We start from the raw sequence: 15283 nt of genomic DNA, 5'->3' as shown, positions 1-15283 counted from the left end.
GGGGAGGTGCTGCCCCGTGGGCCTCCTCTGCCTGGCGCCAGGCACGGAGAGTGGGTCGTGAGTGCTGGTGAATGCTTCTGGAGGGGGGGTGCAGCCCAGGGCTAATGGCATTCCATGTCTTGCTACACATTTGCTGTCCTGTCATTGGCCCCTCTGATGTGGTAGCTCCTCAGACTGTGAATTGACTGTTTCTGTGGGTTTCTCCCCGCGGCTGATGACGTCAGACCGCACCCTTTTGTGCAACACACAGCACAGCTCACAGCTTATTTCCGTTCCCTGATTTTCTCGGGGTTGAGGTTGTTTTCGTTTGTTTACGGTGGGTGGGTCCTTGAATTGTGGTGCGGACGGCTTCACACATTTACAACACCCCCCTCCTTCCCCTCCCCCCCCCCCCCCCCCCCCCCCCCCCCCCCCCCCCCCCCCCCCCCCAACTCACACAGTCTCCCGGCCCCTCCCCAGTCCCACCCCCCGCATCTTCAGGAAGGAATAACTCACGTCATATGTTGGTGAGTTCACTGCCACTTTGGTGGTGATCACGTGAATGATTCACGTGATCACCACCAAAGTGGCAGTGGTTGAATCAGGGCGGCAGCACGAAGACACAGGCAGGCATCTGCACAGTTCCTGCGTGTTCTCGACTGGTGAAAGGACCCCTCCCCCCCCCAACCCCACCCCTCCTCGGTAGCAGGAGTGTGACAAAGCCCCATTGATCACGGATCCTTTCTAGGGCATGGCTGCAGGGGATGCAGGACAGCTCAGGACAGGAAGGAACCGGTTCTGCTGCTTCTGTCGTGACTAACAAGCCAGGGGTAGGGTCGTGGCCTTTGGAGTGTCCCTGAGGGGGCTTGGCCTTTGGAGTGTCCCTGAGGGGGCGTGGCCTCTGGAGTGTGCATATAACCGGGTGTGAGCTGCGGTGGATACTCAAGTCACTGAGGAGTCTGCCGAGGAGCACACATCGCAGCACAGACACCCGCACCTGCAATCACATTCACCATGGGGGTAAGTAGAACCTGTCTCTAGCTCGTTGTGTTAATGTGCCTGCTGCAGAGGTCTGTGTTCAACTTGCAGGGAATCGTGTGTGTGTGTGTGTCTTGTAAAGCGCACTGCTACCCGGAGGCGTTCCTGGCGCTATAGACCGCTGGGGAACCCATCCTGGCTTTCCCTGTGAGATGTTCCCTCCTGGGTATCTCCAAGGTGAAACCAGGCATCCCCGGCGTTTGTGGGGGGCCGTTGTGGAGATGAGGCAAGCTAATGCCCAGAGTTGCCGAGTGTGATCCCTGGTTAGAGTAGGCACCGAGGCGAGAATTATCGAGCCCGCTGACCCTGGTTCACGACCCTGCCGCGTCGGGAATTGAACCCTGGTCCCGGGCCGTTCTCTGCTTCCGGGTCTGCCGCCTCTAACCAGTGAGCCAATTATTTCAATTCTTGACAGGATGGGCTCAGCCTGTCAACATTCCAAAACTGGTGAAATGTGTACCATTGAGTTCCACCTGGTAGCACCTGTTAGCCAGGGCATGCGATTAAAAGATGTTTGTAGGGCAAGTGTGGACAGTTATAGGTATCGCATATAGAGGGCGGCTGAGTGTGCAGACAGGTGAACACTAGTGTTAGGGACACTGCCCCGTATGTACGGACCATGCTCTTCCCAGGGTGTGCGTGCTCCGAGTGTGCACAGGGGTGCACTCACTACAGTGTGAACAGTTAGAGGTATGATTTATGGAGGGCAGCTGAGTGTGCAGACAGGTGAACCCCAGTGTGAGGAACTTTTTCCCGGATGTACACACAGTGCTCCTCCCAGGGTGTGCGCGCTCTGAGTGTGCACGTGTGGTGCACTCACTACAGTGTGAAGTTCCAGGTGTCACATATGGTGTTACGGCTGAGTGTGCAGAGAGGTGAACCCCAGTGTTAGGGACAGTGTCCCGGATGTGCGCACAGTGCTCTTCCCAGGGTGTGCGCGCTCTGAGTGTGCACAGGTGTGGACTAGCTACTCTCCAGTGTGAACAGTCAGAGGTGTGATATATGGAGGGTGGCTGAGTGTGCAGACAGGTGAACCCCAGTGTGAGCGACTTTTTCCCGGTTGTGCACACAGTGCTCTTCCCAGGGTGTTCGTGCGCCGAGTGTGCACATCGGCCTACAAACTAGATCCTTCCCCAAAAAGGGGGGAGGGAGTGCTTTGGCCAGGGGTGCCATACCATACCTCAGCTGTGAGTGGCTCCCTTGGCGCAGTGGACTCAGAGCGCTTTACATGAGGAACAATAATGTTGCAATTTACAGCAGTTAAAAATTACATAAGTATCAAGAATAGCATTTAAACAACATAGGGGACAAGGTGAATGGCGCAAGGAAGGGTAAGGGGATAGGGTAAAGGGGAAGGAGGAAGATAGGACATAGAGACGAGGGGAACATCTGCCCAAGGTCCAGCTGGGTAGGTGATGGCAGGGGGGGGGAGTCCACAAACCATCTCCTCTTTAGCTATATGGTAGCTCCACCGGGAATCAGCCAAATCGCTTGGTCTCTACAGTCTGGGGTAAGTTCCACAGGTTCCAAGTCCTGATGTATAAGCAGGTTAGGGGATAGGTTCAAGGTCTGATCAATGTCCAATTGTTGTCCCAGGGAAGTAAAACAACGTCGAGGGGGACCACAAAGGAAGCCATCTTGGGGTCAGGCAGGAGTCTGTAATCTACACTGGTGGCCATCTTAAGGACAGGCATCTGGCAGTTAGAGTCAATTTCCAGGACAGTGGCTGCCAGAGAATAACAAATCCAGCGTACACACACCATCACACGCACAGACATGCACAAATACATACACATGTGGGCACACACTCTCATATGCGCACATACGCACACACACAAGCACATAGACAGAGACATCCAAAAACACAAGTACACATAAAATCCCATGCTCTAGTTCAAAAACACCCAAGTACATGCACACCCAAACACCATCACATGCACAGACATGCACAACCACCCACAATTGCGCTCACACTCTCATACACGCACAGACGCACACAAACACACACAAGCACACATACAGAAACTACTAAAAACACAAGCACACATACAATCACAAGCTCCAGAACAAAAATACCCAAGGACGTACACACAGGTACATGCACACCCACACCATCACACGCACAGACATGCACAAGCACACTCAAATGTGCGCGCACACTCTTATGCAAACAGAGGGTGCACACAAGCACGCATACAGAAGCATCCACACGCGCAAGCACACATACAATCCCATGCTCTAGTACAAAAACACTGAAGTACATGCACACACCATCACACGCACAGACATAAGCATACATACAGAAATATCTGGGCGCACCAACACAAGCACACATAGAATCACATGCTTTAGTACAAAATACCCGAGTACATGTCCACACCATCACACGCACAGTTATGCACAAGCACACAATCGCTGGCTTGACTCTGGGCATACTCGCAAGCATAATGGCGCCAGGATAGCGCTACCTCCCTGCAGGTGTCAATGTGGGTTCCAGGGACGTTTGTGTTGGGCCCCTCTTTCAGTACACTCTTTGCTCAGGAGCCAGTCTGTTATTGGGTAGTGCCTATATATTGGTGCTGAAAAATGATGAATGACTGCGGGCCGTTACCCAGTATAGTTCTTGTTTTGTCCACACCGGTACTATGGGTTCTTCCCGTCCCACACCTCTCAGTCACTGATACTGTATTGTATTGTAGTATTGTATGTGGATTTGTAGAGCGCGATTGCTGCCCGGGGGCGTCCAAGCGCTAGGAACCAACAGAGGAGATTGGTGGAAGCAGGAGGGCTGGCAGAGAATTACTGTGGAGAGTTGAAGAGGAATGTTTTAAGCTGTTTCCGGAATGAGGAGAGATTGGGGTTGGCTCTCAGATGAAGGGGTAGGGCGTTCCACATCCTGGGAGCATTATGGGTGAAGGTCCTACCGCCTGATCTGGCCTTTTTTATTCTGGGTGCTGTGGCCATGAAGGCTTGGTTTGAGCGGAGATTCCTGCTTGGTTGGTAGAGGGAGACTAGGTCACGGGTAATCAGAGGACCTGTGTCCCAGAAAGCCTGGTGGGCGATACACATGGCTTTGAAGTGGATTCTTTGGCGTACTGGCAACCAGTGTAGGCTGATCAAGCCAGCTCTTACTGATTGTCGACGAGGGAGCTGAAGCAGTGTGCGAGCTGCACAGTTCTGCACTGTTTGGAGTCTCCGCAGTGTATAATCTGGAGCAGCAAGGTAGAGGGCGTTGTTAAAGTCCAGGCGAGACTGGATCAGACCCTGGATGGCTACCTGCTTGGCCTCCACGGGTCAAAGATGAAGAACCTTCCTTAACATCCTAAGAAGGCCAAAGCAGGTAGCCGAGAGTTTGGTAGCTTGGACGCCAAATGAGAGGGATCTGTCCAGCCACACCCCAAGGCTCTTGATGTTATCCTTAGGAGCTGGGGGGTGCCCAGACAGGGTGGCCATAGGGCATTGAAGGAACTAGGATCAGCGGGGCCCAGAAGCATCAGCTCTGTCTTGTCCCCGTTTAGTTTGAGTGATGAGGCAGACATCCAGCTCTTTACCTCCTCTAGACACTTTCTGAGCCCTCCTACCATTGGCATGTTGGCCTCCTGCGCCAATGAGACCACCAGCTGGGTGTCGTCAGCGTAGGAAATGATCTTAACTCTAAACGGACGGACAACCACAGCTAGTGGCCTCATATAAATGTTGAAGAGCGCAGGGCTTAATGAGGAGCCTTGTGGGACCCCGCATCTTAATGGTTTGCTAGTAGACACTGATTCGCCGTCGAATACCCGAAAGGATCTGTCCTTCAGGAAGGACTCGAACCATAGCCATGCCTTGTGTTTGATACCAATACTAGTCAGACGATTCAGCAGAATGTCGTGGCTGACCGTGTCAAAGGCCACGCTGAGGTCGAGGAGGATCACTGCCACTGATCCTCCTTGGTCCAGGATGTTTCTGGATTCCTTGGTGACCCTGAGAAGGGCGGTTTCAGTTCCATGCTTGGGTCTGAAGCCTGTCTGAGTGGGGTCTAACAGTTGGTTGATTTCTAGGAAATCGACCAGTTGGCCATTGATGTATCTCTCCAAGACTTTTCTCAGCCAGGGGAGTAGAGAGATTGGCCGGTAGTTGCTAAAGTCTGAAGGGTCCAAGCTGGGTTTCTTTAGTAGGGCTCGAACCATGGCCCGTTTCCATCCAGGCGGGACCGTGCCGGAGGTGATAGAAGAGTTCAGGAGGTCCATTATAATGGGCAAAGTGACCTGGGATGCTGACATGACAATGTCTGGCGGGGCTGGATCGTCAGGGGAACCAGATTTAACTTTCCGAGCCACTGATTCCAGGGACGCAAGATTAAGAGGGGGAAAGTGGTCTAGTGTGGGAAGATACTGAGATGAAGGGTGTGCCAAAGTTGTGTTGGTCAGGGCTGGGAGGGGGGTGGCCAGGGGGGGGAAGGATGCATAGATTTTGTTGACTTTTTGGTGGAAGAAGTCTGCCATCTTGTTACAGTGTTCTGTGGATTTGGTCTCAAGCAGGCTAGGTAGCAACTTTGTAAGTTTTTTCACAATCTGGAAAATTTCTCTGGGTTTTGATTTGGCTAAAATAATTTTATTAGAGAAGTATGCAGCTTGGGTGACTTTGATTTCTTCTTTATACTCTTTGATTAAATTTCGGTATTGAGTTTTTTTCCCTGGTAAGAAATCCAGACGCCATTTCCTTTCGGCTTTCCTACACTGGCGTTTCTTAGCCCTAAGGGCCTCTGAGTACCAGGGAGCGGTTTTATGGGGACGTTTCAATGTGGTTTTTCTTTTGGAGAGAGAGTTATCAAGTGATTGAGTGATCCATTCTTCGTATGTCTGGTTCGCAAGGGAGGGGTCCTCATTGTAGAGAGGTAGGCTGCTAGCCAGTTTGGTGGTCCATTTTTCGACTGGAAGGCGAGACCAGGCTCTGGCCATTCTTACTGTGGGTCTGATGGTTAGGGGCTTAGGTGTGGTCCAGGTAAAGGGAACTAGTAAATGATCAGTCCACGGAAGGGGAATTGGTAGACTTGTTGCCAGATCTATACAGTTGCTGAATACTGGGTCCAGCAAATGACCCTTGACGTGGGTTGGAGATCTGACAAATTGGATTAGTTGCAGAGCTGCTAAGTCGTCTGTAAGTGTAGTTGCCGTGTGATCTGCTACGGAGTCAAAGTGAAAGTTAAGATCACCTATCAGGGTGAAGTTAGAAGAGGTGCTAACCCGTTCAGCCACAATTGAAGCAAGATGGTTGTGGAATTGCTTGGGGGGACCTGGAGGGCGGTAGATTAGAGTTCCTGAGAAGCAGTTGTTAGGGGAGAGTTCGAGACTGAAGGCTAAACTCTCGCAGTCAGGGATAGTTTCCGGGATAACTCGGCAGAGGAACTGATCTTTATAGATAATTGCTAAGCCTCCTCCTCTACCCTCAGGACAGTCCTGCCGGGTGATTTGGAAGCCGGGCGGAAGACAATGTCTGGAATACGTTCTTCCAGCAGCAGTGCAAACTCCGCCCTATGTTAAGGTAGGGATCTACAGTTAAGCATGAACATGCGGTACTCGTGTAGCTGGTCTGGGGCCGGCTTGGGTTTAAGGGTAGATTTACAGATAGGGCAAGTTTGTGGGATGTCTTCTACGTGGAGCCGATGCTGGCTACACTCCTTTCCATGGGGTCTTAGTCCGAGGAGGGTTACAGCACTGTAATGCCTGGGCTTTGCTGCCTGAGATCTAGGGGGGATGGCCCTAGGCCCAGTCTCGGCGCGGACGAGCGCAGACGAGCTTGCCTTAAGCGCGCCTTTGGCGCGCAATCGTTGTGCCCGCTGCGCTTCCTCCACATACACATGAATTATGGGAGGAGGGAGGCGAAGGGGGCGTGGCCTCGAGTGGGCGTGGCCTCTGTGCACGCCGGTGATGGCGGTAGCTGCTCTGACTTGTACGAGGGCCGCGGCTGCGATAAAATCCACAGCGCGGTATGTCAGCGTGAAATTCTCTGTCCCTGTTAAAGCATCAGAGAATGGTGGTGAGTTTAAAAACAAAACACAATAATGTGACTCTCAAAGTGTGATATTTTAAAACAAGCTAAGCAGTAAGACTCCCGGCTTCCGCCTCAGGAGTTGTGGTTCTGACTGGACGCTCGCATTCAGCACCAATTATAACGTAGGAGGGGTCGTGGCCTCGAGGGGGCGTGGCCTCTGTGCATGCCGATGATGGCGGCAGCTGTTCTGACTTGTACGAGGGCCGCGGCTGCGATAAAATCCGCAGCGTGGTATGTCAGCGTGAAGTTCTCTGTCCCAGTTAAAGCATCAGAGAATGGTGGTGAGATACCGTGGACTTTGTATGTTTGGCCTACCACACGGTACACCCAGTGGGGCCCCCGCAGGGTAACGCTTTAAGGCAGCCCTGTGTATGTGCCTCTTAGGTAGGAAGCCCTGATGTCAGCAGATTCGGCCCATCCACTCCAGCCTGCAAAATTAAGGATCCGCAACTCTCCTGCTGCTGTCTCTAGGCGCGCTGTCTTCCCGGGGCAGCCTTTCATGCCAGCGGCTCACTCTCACACTCTCTCTCCCCCAGGCACCGGCCCCCGCTGCGTGGGCCAGTCTGTGTGTGCCCTTCTCTGGTCGACTGCGCCCTCGCTGACCCACGGGAAGAGGAGGGCGGGGGCAGAGACGCACGGGCCACCTGCTTTCTGTCAATTCCCCGGTCACGACGTGGAGGTGTAGGAGAGGAAAGCAGCGCATTAGATAAATCCCCTAACATGAGGACGCGAAGATCGCCGCTATTTGGGGGAATGCGCAGCCATCATAGGGTCTTAGGTGATGGATTAAACCCAGATCTGTTGACTTAGTGTGAGTGTTTGATTGGTTCAGATGCTCCGTCCATCACCACCCCCTTTTGTACCACTTTGTTCGCCATAAGTGTGGCAGGGTATGCTCAGACGTGAGTCCCTTGCTCACTTTGGGACTGGATTCAAGCAAGCCGGGCTGAAGACGGCTGTAATGCCAGAAAACGATCCTAGGAGGCTTGTTAGCAGTCCAGGGAAGGCATGGTTTGGCAGTTCGGGCTGGACTGTTCCCATGAGGCACAGGGTCAGACTGATTTGCATATGGCCATGTCTGAATTGGGGTGGCGGAGTGAGCTAAAGAACGGTGATGTATTAAACCCAGATCTGTTGACTGGGTGTGGGTGTTTGATTGGTTCAGATGCTCCATCCATCACCACCCCCTTTTGTACATCTTAGGGTCAGACAGAGGCACTGATTGCAGCGCTCGATCGCCGTCGGGAGGCGCTTTTAATGCCGCTAGCGTCACCTGTCTGAGCTCTACCTTGGTAGGCGAGTCGGTCCTTAGAAGGGCATTCTTCCCATTACCTCCCAGAGCGGTCCGGCAATGTTTCCGTCAGGTCACACAGCACGCCGCCATTTTGCGAGGCGTGTGTACACTCTCCGCTGTAAAGGTGGTAAGATAAGTTATCTTCCGCGCTGATCACTGCATAGAAACTTCCTCCGCGGGCGCTCCACACCTTCGCACACTGTGTGCTCCATTTGCGGCGCTGTCTGTTGCCTATGGCCACAGTTTGCAGCACTTGAAGCGCGTGTGGACCGAGAGGGCTTCCCTCCCCGTGCTGCACTCACACTACTGTTTGCAGGGTGCTCTGAGTGTGCACAAGGGTGCACTCGCTACTCTCTGGTGTGAACAGTTAGAGGTGTGATATATGGAGGATGGCTGAAAGAGCAGACAGGTGAACCCCAGTGTTAGAGACATTTTCCTGGTTGTACACACAGTGCTTTTCGCAGTGTGTGTGCTCTGATTGTGCACAAGGGTGCACTCGCTACTCTCCAGTGTGAACAGTTACAGGTATGATATATGGAGGATGGCTGAATGCGCGGACAGGTGAATCCCTGTGTTAGGGACACTGTCCCGGATGTACGCAGCATGCTCTTCCCAGGGTGTGCGTGCTCTGAGTGTGAGCATGTTGTGCACTCACTACAGTGTGAACTGGTACAAGGTATCATATATGGAGGATGGGTGAGTGTGCAGACAGGTGAATCCCTGTATTAGGAACACTGTCCGAGATGTAGGCACAGTGCAGTTTGCAGGGTGTGCGTGCTCTGAGTGTGCACGTGTGGTGCACTCGCTACTCTCCAATGTGAACAGTTACAGGTATGATATATGGAGGATGGCTGAATGCGCGGACAGGTGAATCCCTGTGTTAGGGACATTGTCCCGGATGTGTGCACACTGCTCTCCGCAGAAGCTCCCTTTCATTGGATCCATCGTAGATGTGCTGCATTTCTGAGCCTTCCCTCTGGTTCAACGAGTCCGGTCATTTGGGCTATGATCCTGATGTTCCAGCCTTGGTCTTGGGCCAGAAGCCTGTGCTACCCGGAACTTCTGGGCATGACTCTCTTTCCTCCAATCAGGCTACGGCTTCAGGAGGCTCTTCTGTCACAGTCACAGGAAGGGGCTTGCACCCCGCCCTGCGTAATCTCTAGTCCCATGTGTGGGGATTGATCAGGGGCCGTTGGCTGCCTTTGACCTCCCTCCCGGACAGGAGTCGACGCAGAGCCGCATGGAACCAGCAGCTTTCATGCTAGAGTAATGCTCAGAAAAATCTCTGGGTCAAACCTGGCGCGTTGGAAGTATTCAAAGGTGAAGAATCTGCGGTTAGATAGACTAACCACCGGAAAGAGCGGCGCCGAAGATAAGTAAGGTGTTCATCGTAAATACGGGGGTTCTGTCCCACATATGGTTGATTCGGCCAGAATTTCCAAGTGAGCGCATCAACTCATAGGCTGAGTTTCTATAAATTTTTGGCCAGGGCTTTACGTAGAATGAAAAAAGTGAGGGGGTCACTAAAAGGGGTGTAGCCTAAAAAGCGTAACTAGAAATCTTCTACGAGAGGCATGGCCAAAGCCATTTAGGATGTGACTTAAAACATTTAAATGAAAACCTTGTGCTTCCCATCAGAGGCACAACTAGAGCCAAACTTCGGGGGGGGTGGGGGGGGGCTAAGGAAAATTTCGGGGAAGGGGGCTAATTGTTCAAGCAATAGGCAGAGTGGAGCTGCAGGAGCTCTAACAAGAGATGAAAAACGACAAAGCCTCATTAACAATTGAATGGTTATTTAAAGACCGGTGAAGTACTCGGGTGCGGCTGAGTGTGCGCCCGGGAAGCTGTCTCAGCCCAGGCTGACACACACGATGGGGGTGCTGAAGCCCTGTTGCGCGTTTACTTCCCATAGTGTGCCCCCCCGACAAGTATTTTTTGTTGCGTCTCTCGGCTTTCTGTTATTGCATCCAGACATATCACATAGTTCAAGTTCAAGTTCAGGAATTTATATAGCGCACTACTCACCCAGAGGGTCTCAAGGCGCTTGGGGAGGGGGATCATTATTTATCGAATAGCCAGGTTTTTAGTTGTTTTCTGAAGGAGAGGTGGTTCTGTGTATGGCGGAGGTGAGTGGGGAGTGAGTTCCAGGTCTTGGCCGCCAAGTAGGAGAAGGATCTACCTCCCATGGTGGATCTTTGGATACGCGGAACTGCGGCGAGGGCTTGATTGGAGGATCTTAGTTGGCGGGTGGGTGTGTAGAAGGACAGCCGAGTGTTGAGGCATTCAGGTCCTAGTTTGTAGAGGGCCTTGTGTGCGTGGGTGAGCAGACGGAACGTTATTCTATTGTTGACGGGAAGCCAGTGGAGGTCTTTCAGGTGGCCGGTAATGTGATCTTGGCGAGGGATGTCCAATATGAGTCTGGCTGTTGCGTTTTGGATGCGTTGGAGTTTTTTCTGGCGTAGAGGGTGTTTCCATAGTCCAGTCGACTCGTGACCAGTGCGTGGGTGACAGTCTTTCTTGTCTCGGAGGGGATCCAACGGAAGATTTTTTGAGCATACGAAGTACGTTGAAGCAGGAGGATGAGACGGCGTTGACTTGTCTGGTCATCGAGAGTGAGGAGTCTAGGATGAAGACAAGGATACGTGCGTGGTCTGTGGGTATGGGTGCTGTAACAGACATGAACCTAAAACGAGCGGAGCTATTGGCGGGACAGTGTGTGTTAGCAGTATCAGATAAATGAGTAACAAAAGTTTGGTTTGGAATAATTAGAACTAAAAGTGTTTAAATTTGAAAATATCAGACTGTGAATTAAACAATACTAAGGTCTTTGGAAAGTGTATTGGCCTTTTAGAGTGTCTCGGTCACTCCCTTTTTTTCCTTTATGCCACATTTTTCTGCGGTCTCTCTGTTAGACACTGACACCATTTTGCCCCCACATCTTCCTAAAATCCTCCATCTGCATACCTCCCACCTCATCACTTTCCTCCTCAGCTCTCTCATTTTCCTGACTCCTGCATGTACTTCCTTGCATCTTTCATTTTGACACCCCTCACACACACAGCGTTGGTGCACAATCAGGCTGCCTAGCACTACACACACGCATTTGCATGATTGCAGGTGTATGTCCGGGCCGGTACCCTTCCAGCACAAAATACTGTGCCTAGACACATGTTTTCCACTTTGGTGTGTTCTGTACAGTGTAGCACGCATGCACAATCATAAAGGTTTGAAGAAATTAAAGCACTTATCCTTTTAAATGCCTGCCTCACAGAGAAAGCGATTCACAGAACTAACTTAAGACAAAATATTAAACTTACTACCATTTTGGTATTCACAGAAGGCACTTACTCATTTCGGTATTCACAGAAGTTAGAACTCCTAACTTTAGGACTCCTAAATGCCTTTCTGTGTATACCAAGTTAGTTGTGTGAATCGGGCCCAGAGACATTATTGTTTGCCACAAAGATGTGTCTATCAGCATTTGTAGAAATGGCTTTGTGTCAAAACCATGAGTGGTAGCTTAGGAATGCCCACATACCAACTTTGCGATGCCCCCTTGATGCAAAGTAAAAGAAATACGTTTTGCTATGTAAAGTACATTTAAAGTAAACATTTGATGCATGTCTGTCTCACTTTTGTGACACAAACCTGGTCAAAATGTTAATAAATCTGCCCCTTGGTGTGTTGTTGCTTTGGTGATCTTGTAGGTCACATGGTGTATCTTTGCTGTCAAGATATTTGGGTGATGTTGTGTGGAGATGTTTCGGCAGTGTTTGAGATTTGTCCTGAAAAAGATCTACTCCAGGTGGATTCACAGCTTTTGCTTAAACATCACACATAGAAAATGATTCAATAAGATATGTTATGATGAAGACACACTTTATGTGACTGTTAGATTTGTTACATGATTGTCCTATGTAGCAGCCTCATGTTTGTCTTGTAGATTTTACATATTCAGCATATGTTGGCATTGCACGCAGTCATAATAGATGATTTGTATCATTCGCAGCGCATCTCAGCTAACAACGCCTCGTCTTCTCTTTTTCAGAAACTGGTTCGAGCGCTGGTGGTGCCCTGCCTCTGCCTCTGGTTGGCCTCCGTCCTGGTCCCTGAGGTCAGCTCAGAGCAGTGCTCAAAGGAGAACTGTGCTAATGAGGCATTCAGGTGCCAAAAATCGAATGAGCAGTGCTGCAAAGAGTATGTCGGCTGTCCCTGCGATCAGCAGCGATACGCAGAATGCGCCCAGTATAGTAACGGCCTGGTTCCTCTGGGGGGGAGCATGTACACAGATTATGGGCGCCGACACTGCATCTGTAAGTGCAACCTGGAGCTTGCCTGTGAAGTCATCCCATGCCCGGAGATCCCATCTACCTGCAAGCGCCAAATGCAGCCTGCGGATGGCTGCATGAAGTGCGTAGAAACCTAGGGGAGAAGATGTATACGCCATACCGCGTCATGATGTGAAAGTGTTCAACCCTTACCTCCCTGGCTGCAAGCGCTCAATGCAGCCTGCCGACAGCAGCCTGCAGTGCTTAGAACCCTCGTTCAGAAGAGGCCTGTTCCATCCAACGCCATGCTGTCAAAGCGCTGTGTAGGACTGTGGCCTTACTCGGCACTAGCTTTCTGCAGAAGCTTCTGAAAATGATGGTCATTTAATAGAATGTAATAAAGATCTGAGCTGAGTGACTGCTTCCTGTCTTCCTGTTCTGCGCCGTCTGGCTCTGAGTGCAGTGGTGCAATCCTTGTCCCTAGTATTGTGCTGTTTTATTAATCCACCACACTGCACTCCTTCAGAAACCACAGGGCCACACTCAGCTCCAAGGCTTCCGAGCTCATTGCAAACAGCCTCCTGCTTGTATATATTTACATATTGAACATAGGCATTGCTTCACCTGCCCACCCGGGTGCAGAACCTTCAGCACATCGAACGAAGAGAGATATGTTGTTTGAAATCTGTTTTATTTTCGAAATCAAAAAGGAAACAAGCTTCCGGGGACCTGATCTGTTGACTGGGTAGGAGTGTTCTGCTTAATTCAGATACTCTGTCCATCACCACCCCCTTTTCTGAATCGTTTTGTCCACCATAAGCGTGGAAGGGTATGCTCAGACATGAGTCCCTTGCTCACTGCACCATCAGGATTCAAGCAAGCCGGGCCGAAGACGGCTGTAATGCCAGAAACCGGTCCCCAGAAGCTTGTTTCCTTTCCAGTAAAAGAATTGGCTTGGTAGTTTGGTCTGCCCTGTTCCCATGATGCACTAGGCCAGGGACAGACTAATTTGCATGTAGCCAGGTTCTGAACTGGGATGGTGCAGTGAGCTAAATAACGGTGATGGATCAAGCCCTGATCTGTTGACTGGGTAGGAGTGTTCTGCTTAATTCAGATACTCTGTCCATCACCACCCCCTTTTCTGAATCGTTTTGTCCACCATAAGCGTGGAACGGTATGCTCAGACATGAGTCCCTTGCTCACTACACCATCAGGATTCAAGCAAGCCGGACCGAAGACGGCTGTAATGCCAGAAACCGGTCCCCAGAAGCTTGTTTCCTTTCCAGTAAAAGAATTGGCTTGGTAGTTTGGTCTGCCCTGTTCCCATGATGTACTGGGCCAGGGACAGACTAATTTGCATGTAGCCAGGTTCTGAGCTGGGATGATGCAGTGAGCTAAAAAACGGTGATGGATCAAGCCCTGATCTGTTGACTGGGTAGGAGTGTTCTGCTTAATTCAGATACTCTGTCCATCACCACCCCCTTTTCTGAATCGTTTTGTCCACCATAAGCGTGGAACGGTATGCTCAGACATGAGTCCCTTGCTCACTACACCATCAGGATTCAAGCAAGCCGGACCGAAGACGGCTGTAATGCCAGAAACCGGTCCCCGGAAGCTTGTTTCCTTTCCAGTAAAAGAATTGGCTTGGTAGTTTGGTCTGCCCTGTTCCCATGATGTACTGGGCCAGGGACAGACTAATTTGCATGTAGCCAGGTACTGAGCTGGGATGGTGCAGTGAGCTAAAAAACAGTGATGGATCAAGCCCTGATCTGTTGACTGGGTAGGAGTGTTCTGCTTAATTCAGATACTCTGTCCATCACCACCCCCTTTTCTGAATCGTTTTGCCCACCATAAGCGTGGAAGGGTATGCTCAGACATGAGTCCCTTGCTCACTGCACCATCAGGATTCAAGCAAGCCGGGCTGAAGACGGCTGTAATGCCAGAAACCGGTCCCCGGAAGCTTGTTTCCTTTCCAGTAAAAGAATTGGCTTGGTAGTTTGGTCTGCCCTGTTCCCATGATGCACTGGGCCAGGGACAGACTAATTTGCATGTAGCCAGGTTCTGAGCTGGGATGGTGCAGTGAGCTAAAAAACGGTGATGGATCAAGCCCTGATCTGTTGACTGGGTAGGAGTGTTCTGCTTAATTCAGATACTCTGTCCATCACCACCCCCTTTTCTAAATTATTTTGTGGGTGCAAGTCAATGTAAAGACACTTATAGAATTATAGGGGGTTGGGGATTTAAAGGAGGAAAAGACCCTGTTTTCCCGGGTGTTTATTTTATTTGTGGAAATAGAGCTTATTATAAGTTACCTGACCATTGGTATGGAACTTGTTATGTGGGATTGGTCTTGCCTAAAAATTTTCATGTAGATAGAGGTACTAATGGTAAACATGAGATAGGCAAAGTTCTTAGTAGGAAAAGAAGAGAGAGTGTATTAGAAATAATAGGTGATGTCTTTGGAGCACTGATACCAGCAGTGGGAATTTCATTCAATACAAATAGAATCCGAAAATTGCCCACGATAGTTCATCGATTGCCAACAGATACTGCAGGAGGTTTCCTGATGGTTGATACTGAAATGGTTGCCATGAGAGCAATGGTAATGCAAAATCAACTTGCCCTTGATATAATTTTAGTAAAAGAGGGAGGAGTCTCTGGAATATTG

General features: G+C 50.6%; 1 long non-coding RNA gene across 1 annotated transcript; it reads left to right on the top strand.

Annotated features, from left to right (window-relative positions):
• Window positions 1-565: 565 nt before the first annotated feature.
• Window positions 566-13029, top strand: LOC147700463 (uncharacterized). Its single transcript, XR_015299250.1, has 2 exons — window positions 566-999; window positions 12396-13029. It is a non-coding gene; the product is annotated as an uncharacterized LOC147700463 (long non-coding RNA).
• Window positions 13030-15283: the final 2254 nt, after the last annotated feature.

The sequence above is a fragment of the Lissotriton vulgaris genome, chromosome 8, assembly GCF_964263255.1.
Source record: "Lissotriton vulgaris chromosome 8, aLisVul1.2, whole genome shotgun sequence".
NCBI lineage: Eukaryota > Metazoa > Chordata > Amphibia > Caudata > Salamandridae > Lissotriton > Lissotriton vulgaris.
Note: the sequence above shows the minus strand (reverse complement) of the source record. Positions and strands in the feature narration are given on the sequence as shown.